This window comes from Cimex lectularius, unplaced genomic scaffold (assembly GCF_000648675.2).
Source record: "Cimex lectularius strain Harlan isolate CLEC.00 unplaced genomic scaffold, Clec_2.1 scaffold37, whole genome shotgun sequence".
Classification (NCBI taxonomy): domain Eukaryota; kingdom Metazoa; phylum Arthropoda; class Insecta; order Hemiptera; family Cimicidae; genus Cimex; species Cimex lectularius.
Window position 1 is genome coordinate 353,914 of NW_019392682.1, and position 9,073 is coordinate 362,986.

Sequence of the window (9,073 nt, forward strand, 5' to 3'; positions counted from 1 at the left end):
TCACTTTGTAATTTCAGCGGATTTACTTAGAATGAGTGCGTCTGCTCGAACAAAATGTACAAGTCCATATTATATAAATTTAAAAAATATCTCGGTCGCTTACTTGGGGAGTCCGGGTCTTGAAGGGAAAAAGTCATACCTGGTTGCGCATAGGTCACACCAAGATCGCACACGGTCTACAAAAGAAGTAAGAAAGAAATATGACATCCCGAAGGAAATCTCGCGAACTTGAGGCCCGACAACAGCCACAGTTCGCTGATCTAATATTTCAGGGGCTTAAGTACTTTTAATCGGGTATAAATCTTGTATCTTTATTGTATTTATTTGCGTGAATAGAGTGGCTAACAGTGACCCCGAGGGATAGCAAGTACTCTGGGGAAGTTGAATGAATGTGTATTTGTAATTTATTGGGTGTATTTTGTACCTTTGGAATTTTGATTGCTCTTTTGAGTTTGTGTCGATCACGAATCTAGATTATGTAGTTTTGCAAGAGGGCTTTAATCCCAAAATAAAGTTGATTGTCTTCTTCTTCAATTACTCTGGGGTAGTGTGACAGAAGTCCAGTGTGTATAAGTAATTTATTAAATCGATTAGGTTTCGTGGTCCGATTGACCACATAAATTCTTTTCAATTAATTAATCTTTAAGTAAGGTATTGGTTGAGATAAAAAGTCAGTGTCACGAGCCACGACCTTCGGCTAAATACGCCGTTGCTCTATCACTTGAGCTATCGTGACTTCGATCCACTCAAACACCAACTTACCATCTCTGCCCCACCTTTTGAATTTTCTTTCTTTTTTGCAATTTTGATTCAAAAGGTGGGGTTGAGGTGGGAAGTTGGTGTCCGAGTGGCTCGAAGTCACGATAGGTCAAGTGATACTGATTTTTTTATCTCAAACAATACCTTACTTAAAGAGTAATTTATTAACGCGAATGTGGGGCTTTATCCAATTTACCAAAAAGAATATCGAATACCCTATGTAGGAGAGAATGCTAATCAGATTATTATTTTTTGTGTATATGTATGTTATTTATGTTATTTTATCAACAATTGACGTAGCCGTGAGGTACAACCTTAGGATAAACAAAAGAGATAGTCGGTTACTGTTATATCATATAATATAATAGTTTGACTGGAGAATCATGAAAATAAATTAGAAAGATTAAAACGGCGGATAGCTAACGATGACCAAGTAGTTTGCTCGCAAAAAATGGTTCAATGAAAATAACCTACAGAACAGTCTCGATTATTAGTGATCGTTTAAAAAATTCCATAAAATTTAATTGTTATTTTAAGTATCATTGGGTTTCAAGCTCACTTTACGGATCGCAAAAAGAACACGACAGGCTTAATTCAATATTACATGTATATTAAATATTATGAAAAAAAAGCCTCGTGTATCTGCCTGAGAGCTCAAAGGGTTATGTGGAATTTCAATTACTCTCCACACTGTTTGAACACAAATTCTCTCCCTCAAAATTAACAGAAAAAAAAATGGGAACAAGCCGACTAAAATACAAATATAATCGCGAACATTGAAAACAACAAACACCGATGATAATAAAAGTATTGTTTGCATTACTTAAACAGTATAATTAATTAACCATTGATATTACCTCGATATTATTTATATCAGCCATTTGTGTCAAACATAGTAATATCGCCATTACTACCCACAGTAATTGAACATTCGTTTCAAATAGAGTTAGTTTAAATCCACTATCAACTCAGAAATTCACTATGTTTGAAACCATAAGTTTCAGAACTGTGAATAGATGTTCATAACTGCCAACCTTGTGAATTATTGATAATGTTTCAAAGTCGTGATTAAAGGGGTCAACTCTTCTAAATATTGACGAAGGGATGAGTGTTAACTTATCTTTTTTCCATATTGGCATTATCCCTTATTTGCTAATACAAAATTGTGCATATATAATTAGACCAAAACTATAACTTTTGTTACCCTCTCTTCTAAATTAAAAAAAAATATATAACTTACAAACATAATCCAATACAAATTTTAATCCATTGTGATTTTAAATCTAATTTCATTCACTAGATTCGTGGTCAGCTTGACCAATTAATATCTTTTAATTAATTAAGGTTTTTAGTTGAGATAAAAAAGTCTGTGTCACGAGCGGGATTCGAACCCACGATCTCTGGCTAGATACGCCGCTGCTCTACCACTTGAGCTATCGTGGCCTTGGTTCAGTCGGACACTAACTTTCCATCTCAACCCCACCTTTTGAATTTTCCCTCCTTTTTGCCATTTTTCAAAACGCTCGTGTTACTGACTTTTTATCTCAACCAAAAACCTTAATTGATAGAAAGATATTAATTAGTCAAGCGGACCACGAAACTAGTGAATTTAATAAATTTAAAGGAAGAATACCTTCACTGAAGTTTTCAGTGACCATTTCATTTGTCGCCGAGAATCAAATAGCTTGCACGACATTTGAAAAAGGGCAAAAAGGAGGGCAAATTCAAAAGATGGGGTTGCGATGGGGAGTTAGTGTCCGAGTGGATCGAGGTCACGATAGCTCAAGTGGTAGAGTAGCGGCGTATATAGCCGAAGTCGTGGGTTCGAATCCCGCTCGTGACACTAACTTTTTTATCTCAACTGAAAACCTTAATTAATCGTTAATTTATTGTTACACCAAGATTATTTTTTGTTACTAATGAGCAGATTAAATTACAATGTAAAATATTTATTAATTTAAAAAGCCTTCACCAAATCTGAAAACAAGCTGATCAAAATGTGATGGACTGATGGCCGCTCAATGACACTTTTTTCAGTAATTGGTATCTTCTGTGGTATCTGTGTGCGTGAGTGTGTGTGTTTGTCTGTGAGAGAGAGAGAGAAAGAAAGAAAGAGAGAGAGAGAGAGAGAGAGAGAGAGAGAGAGAGAGAGAGAGAGAGAGAGAGTTATTAGGTATTTGTTTGTGTGTTTGTGTTTACAATTATACCAGTGAATTTTTAAATAGATATTAAATCGTCAAACGGAGCACGCAACTAGTGATATTAATATTAATATTTCAAATTCTTGGGAATGGGGTCAACCTTTTGAAAAGCTTGACAATGGAACTGAGGTTTTTTTTTAATTGGCCTAATCCATAATTTTTTGTTACAAATAATTAGGCCGAAACAGTATTAATTAGCTTTTCTAAACAAAAGATAATAAAGTCATTTAAAAAATGCGAACTTTCACACATACATCTACTATCTGTGTTGTTTTTTTTAAAAGTGAGTTTTTCAACTCATTTAGATGCCTGAAGTTTAAGGAATTTTTCACGGGCCTAGTTCCTGTCCCTTACTTTTGGCTAATTTTGCCGGATTTTGTTAATCTCTCTAAAAGGAAGAGCTGTGCGAAAGGATTTTTCATTAATCTCCATTTCCGAGCGATCGAATTCCTACGGGCGGCATTAATTAGTCGGCGTTTGAAAGGAAATGTCTTCCATAAGGACAAAAGAGGGCCGCGAACGTGTTTCTGGAACGTTTAACCTGGTGAGCGTGCGATTTCGCTTAATTAAATTCCAACGTCAATCCAAACGGCATAAGTACATAGTTCCAGCCTGCCGCCCGTATCCCATTCGGTTAATAACTCCCACACCACTCGGATTTTATACGATACCCGACCAAGCTCACCCGGTTTCCTATATCAGACGTTCATTATTCAAATACACCACAGCCCCATCCGCAGGGGACTCCGCATGTCAATATATCTGAATATTTAATAGAGGGTCACCGCCTCACACACCTGCCGCATCAGCGATTCTTTATCCCGCAGTTTACACTACCTTGAAAAAGTGATTGAATGCTCCTTCCATGGCTAGCTTGAATATTTTATAGATTCATGAAAATCAATATCAGGTAATGTGTTATGCTTAAGTAATTACCTGCCCATTAGTTGTCGTGAGAATGTTATCTAAATAAAATGAGAATCCTTTCAGATTAAAATTAGCCGTGAAGCAACAACCAGTTTTTGAAATAAATATAATATTACAATCTTCAGTTTATAGTTGCATGATGTATTTTGAAGATACTTATATTTACCACAAATCTACATACGTGTCGCATTGAGGGAAGGAAAAAATCATATTATTTAAAATTTTATACTTTCAACATTGTTCTTGCACAAGCATGAGGACGACTATTGCTATGTTGGGAGTATTTACAGTGAAATTTTGCAAATTTTTTGACAACTGGTAAACCAACGTCGTTGGGGAGGTAGAATTGAAGAAAAAATACGGAAGATTTACAATTAGTCTAAAGAAACGGAAACGTTCAATATTCGCTCCCCACAATGTTACATACCATACGTGCAAAACGGCCAAGTAACATTGCGTAAATTGTACGTTTGTTGTAGAACAATTATAACAGTCCGAAAATCAGTGTTTGAGGCATTGTCGATTCTGCCGACGAAGGGAGATAGTCATAGATAGTTAGACAGACAGATAGATTGATAGATAGATAGAGAAAGAAAAAAAGAAAGAGAGAGGAATTAAAATTGGTAGAAAAATGTAATGAAATTGAGAGAAGAAAAGTGGGAGAATGAGAGAAAAAGAAGAACGAGTGAATTATAGTGAGAAAGAAGAGAAATTTGAACCAAGACGAAAGGAAAGAATAAAGAGCGTTTGTTTTTGTGAGATAACAAAAAATGAGAGGTAAAAAGAGAGAGAGAGAATGGGAGAGAGAGAGAGAGAGAGAGAGAGAGAGAGTGACAGACAGACAGACAGACAGAGACAGAGAGAGAATTACATTGAATGAGGGATAGGGTTAGCGTGTGTGAGGGTCGTTTGGTGAGATAAGGAAGAAAAAATATGAAACTGACATAGATTGAGAAGGTGAAAGAAGACCATCGATAGTGAGCGAAAAATATTATTTATTTGAGAAAGGAAATGGTTGAGACTGATCGAAATAGAAGGACTACTCAGACCGAATGAAAAGAATAAAAGAAATTTAGTTTTGTGAGATTGGGGAAAGCGAGATAGAAAGAAGAAGTGAGAAATACCGAGTGGGAAAATGAAAGCGAGGAATTGAATGTGAGTGAAAATTGTAATTAAATTGAGTGGGTAAAGCGTACGAATCTTTTTAACCTTTTAATCTGTTAAGGGTTAGAATGACTTAGAAAAAAGAACGAGGGCTGTAAGAGAAATTTTTTTACGGACATATACGAAACGGAAGAATAAACAGATGTATGTTTGTGAGTTAGGGAAACAGAGAGAGAAAGATGGAGAGAGAGAGAGATAGACATACAGAGAAGTAGAGAACATAGAGGAATTGAGTGTGATAGAAATATATAAATGAATTAAAAGAGGAAATGGGTGAACTTGTGAGAAAAATAAAAAAAGTGAGATAAAAAATAAATTTTGTCAGGCCGCGAAGAAAGGGAAAAAAAGAACGCGTGAGAGAGAGAGTGAGAGAGAGAGAATAAAGAGGGGAATTTAGGGTGAGATAAGCATATAAATAAATTAAAAGACGAAAAGGGTGAACGTGAGAAAAAAACGAAATAGAGTGTGTTAAAAGAGAAATTTGTCGGACCGCGAAGAAACGGAAGCAATGAATGAATTTGTTTTTGTGAGAGTAGGAAAGATAGAAGGAGAGTCAGTGAGTGAGGGAGGGAGTGAGAGAGAGAGAGAGAGAGAGAGAGAGAGAGAGAGGAATTTAGGTTGAGATAAACATATATATAAATTAAAAGAAGAAAACGGTGAACGTGAGAAAAAAAGGAAAAAGAGTGAGTTAAAAGAAAAATTTTGTCGGACCGCGAAGAAAAGGAAGAAAAGAATGAGTTTGTTTTTGTGAGAGGGAAAGATAGAAGGATCGTCAGTGATGGAGAGAAAGGGAGAGACAAAGAGGACGAGTGAGAGAGAGCGAGTGAGAAAGAGGAAAAGTGAGAGAGAGAGAGAGAGAAAGCGAGAATGTGTGTGCTAGAGAGAGATTTTAACATCCATTTAATATTATTCAATCGTTGAATAATAAAATGTGTTCGTATATAATAATGAGCATGTTAGCCAACCAGAAATATTTTTATATAAACAATGATTAGGTACACATATCGTATTGAACAACACAAAGCTGTTTTTTCTAAAATAAATTTAATCTTCGAATGAATTGGACTGTCAAAGTTTATAAGGATGAAATTAATGTTGAGCTATTTCTGTATTTTTCTAAAGCAATCAACAAATTTCATTAAGATAATGGAAACATTCATTGATTTATGATGAAAAGTCGTGACAATGATTAATTAATTTTATTGAAGAAACGGAATCACAACCTTGAGCTTTTGTGTAATATTATTATTCAACAATGTTCTCTTTTGGATAGATTTCATGTTAATTATTAAGAATAGAGCCGAGTATGATGTTTTTTGCCAAGAGTATTTAGGTTTTAAAAAGGAAAGAAGTAACGGTGTTCATGTCCCAGACTACGTTATTTCCGTCCCGGGCAAAACCCCCGATAATTTTAATGTGCCACCGTCATCCGGTTTATACGGGACGCGTGTATAACGCACAATCCAAACATCGGTGAGTGGGCGACACAAAAATGTAATATATCTCCCAGGATACAGTTGCCAGAAGGAAATTTCTGATGGATGTAAAAGTTTGATATGTTTGCCAGGCGTGAGAATACAAAACTTTGTTCACGTTTGAAGATCCCTCGTGTGCCGATGCTATTCTCTTCTCTGATAATATTTATTCAACCGCCAACTTACAAGCCCTCCCGGTTTATTGTGACGTAAATGTTTATGTATGCGGTTTGAGCTGTTTCAACCATATGCTAAGTTGAATCTTTCTTATCGTGATATGATCTCTGTATATCAAATATCGCTAGAAATCAATTTTACTCAGAAACCTTTCTTTAACTGGTAAAATAACCTGGCCACAATGTATCAATTTCCATTTAATATTGATACAATACATTTAAACGAATTTCAAACCTTTAAAATATACTGAAGGAAGAAAAAACGTGCAGCTAAAGTCAAATGAATTGTTTAGTTTTGTAATCGAAGAATTCAGTGTCTTGTTACATAATATTTTTCATAATTATTGTGTCAGGTGTTGTTAATTGTTTGCAAATTTTTACAAAGATATCCTATTTTTCCTGTATTTTTATATAGAAAGTTGTGGATTATATGAATAATCATACCGAAGTTAGACTGTTTTGACAGAAACACACACAGTTTTAGAACTTTTGAACAAACAAATTTAAAAACTCGCTCGTATTATTATAAACACAAACAGACAAACAAATACCTAATAACTCTCATTCTCTCTCTTTCACTCTCGCTCTTTCCTACCATCTCTCTCTCATTCACTCACTCACTCTCTCTCTCTCTTTCTCTTTCTTTCACACACACTCACGCACGCAGATACCACAGAAGATACCAATTACTGAAGAAAGTGTCATTGAGCGGCGTACAGTTGCCATCACCTTTTGATCAGCTTGTTTTCAAATTTGGCTGAAGGCTTTTTAAATTCTTAAACAGTTTAGATTTTAATTTAATCTGCTCAATTAATACCAAAAAACTAAACTCTTGATGTAACAATAAATTAACTAAATACGATTTATTTGATTTTTGTTATTTTTTAATTTAATTTAATACTATAAATAATTGCGTTAAAGTGTGTTCATTATGATAAAATGAAATTTGGTTGAATTATTATATAATATATGTACAAATATCTTGTGATCAGCACCGGAAGAATAAATGGCATCAATACAGGTTTACTGTAGTGTGGAAATAATAAAACACAACACACACACAAACACACAATAACAAGAAAAGTCCACTGGTCTCGTAAATTTGCCAAACTGGTTTCATGAAAGAAGTTATGGTTGAACATTGAAGAAGCTATGCGCTTCCCCTGGTTCGAACTTAACTTTGAACTTCAACTTAGCGCGTAATGGAGTTTACGCTCTGTCAGTACATCCTACAACGACGCTTTTCGATCACTAGGTTATTTTCCGTCTTTTTACTTTAGTAAGACTTTGAAAAAAAATTAAACATTTACAAGCTTTTAATCATTTAATTAATATGATGTGTAACTTTAAAAACAAGATAAAGTTCTGTATACAATTAAAAATATTTGGAGCTCCATAAGGTTTTGTGGTCCGATTGACCAAATAAATTCTTTTCAATTAATTAATCTTTAAGTAAGGCATTGGTTGAGATAAAAAAAGTCATTGCCACGAGCGGGACTCGAACCCACGATTTTGAATCAAAATGGCAAAAAGGAGGGAAAATTCAAAAGGTGGCCTGAGGTGGGAAGTTTGCGTCCGAGTGGATCGAAATCACGATAGCTCAACTGGTAGAGCAGCAGCGTATTTAGCCGAAGGTCGTTGGTTCGAATCCCGCTCGTGACGTCTGTTTTATCTCATCCAATGCCTTATTTAAAGATTAATTAATTCAAAATAATTATGGCCCTGAATTATTGAAACAGCGATCTGTGCCTACTACCATGCCTCAAGGCTCGGCATAGGCATTCGGGATGTCGGATTTCTTAATTTGCTTTCTTATTCTTAGTTCTTTGCAGTCTGTTATTATATACTATACCGCCTCTTGTTTACAGCGGTAATATACGACTAAATGTACGAAAGGAATAATAACCAAATTTTATCATACTGCCTTTTGCACTTAAATCGTAAAGGTCTAGAGGGTATCCGACAGTAAGTAGAGTGGTCATAAAATCATCCTGCGCAATGTAAACAATGCTTGCAATGCTAGTACATGCATTGTCTTGGAAACCAAATTCAATGAAATGAAGAGATTATTCAATAATTTCCACCTTCCTTGTAAATATCCGCAGTTTATCGCACCAACGTGTACTTACAACTTTCTACCATTAACTGGACGAAATTTTGAATGTATATGAAAATAGAGCAAAAGCTTATGTTTTGTTATTAATTGTAATTATTAGTAAGGCGCATATGACTGGCGATTGCTGGTCTTGAATACCTGGCTTAGAGGAAAACTGTGAAGTATTAAAAAAAGAGTATTAAAATAAGAAATTAAAACACTCAAGAGAATTTTTTTTTTGTTTCGTAACACAATATATGTGACATTTAGAAAGAA

General features: G+C 34.9%; 1 non-coding gene across 1 annotated transcript; it reads left to right on the forward strand.

Annotated features, from left to right (window-relative positions):
* Positions 1 to 2,530: 2,530 nt before the first annotated feature.
* On the forward strand, positions 2,531 to 2,602 carry Trnay-aua. Its single transcript has one exon. It is a non-coding gene; the product is annotated as a tRNA-Tyr (tRNA).
* The last annotated feature ends 6,471 nt before the right edge of the window (positions 2,603 to 9,073 follow it).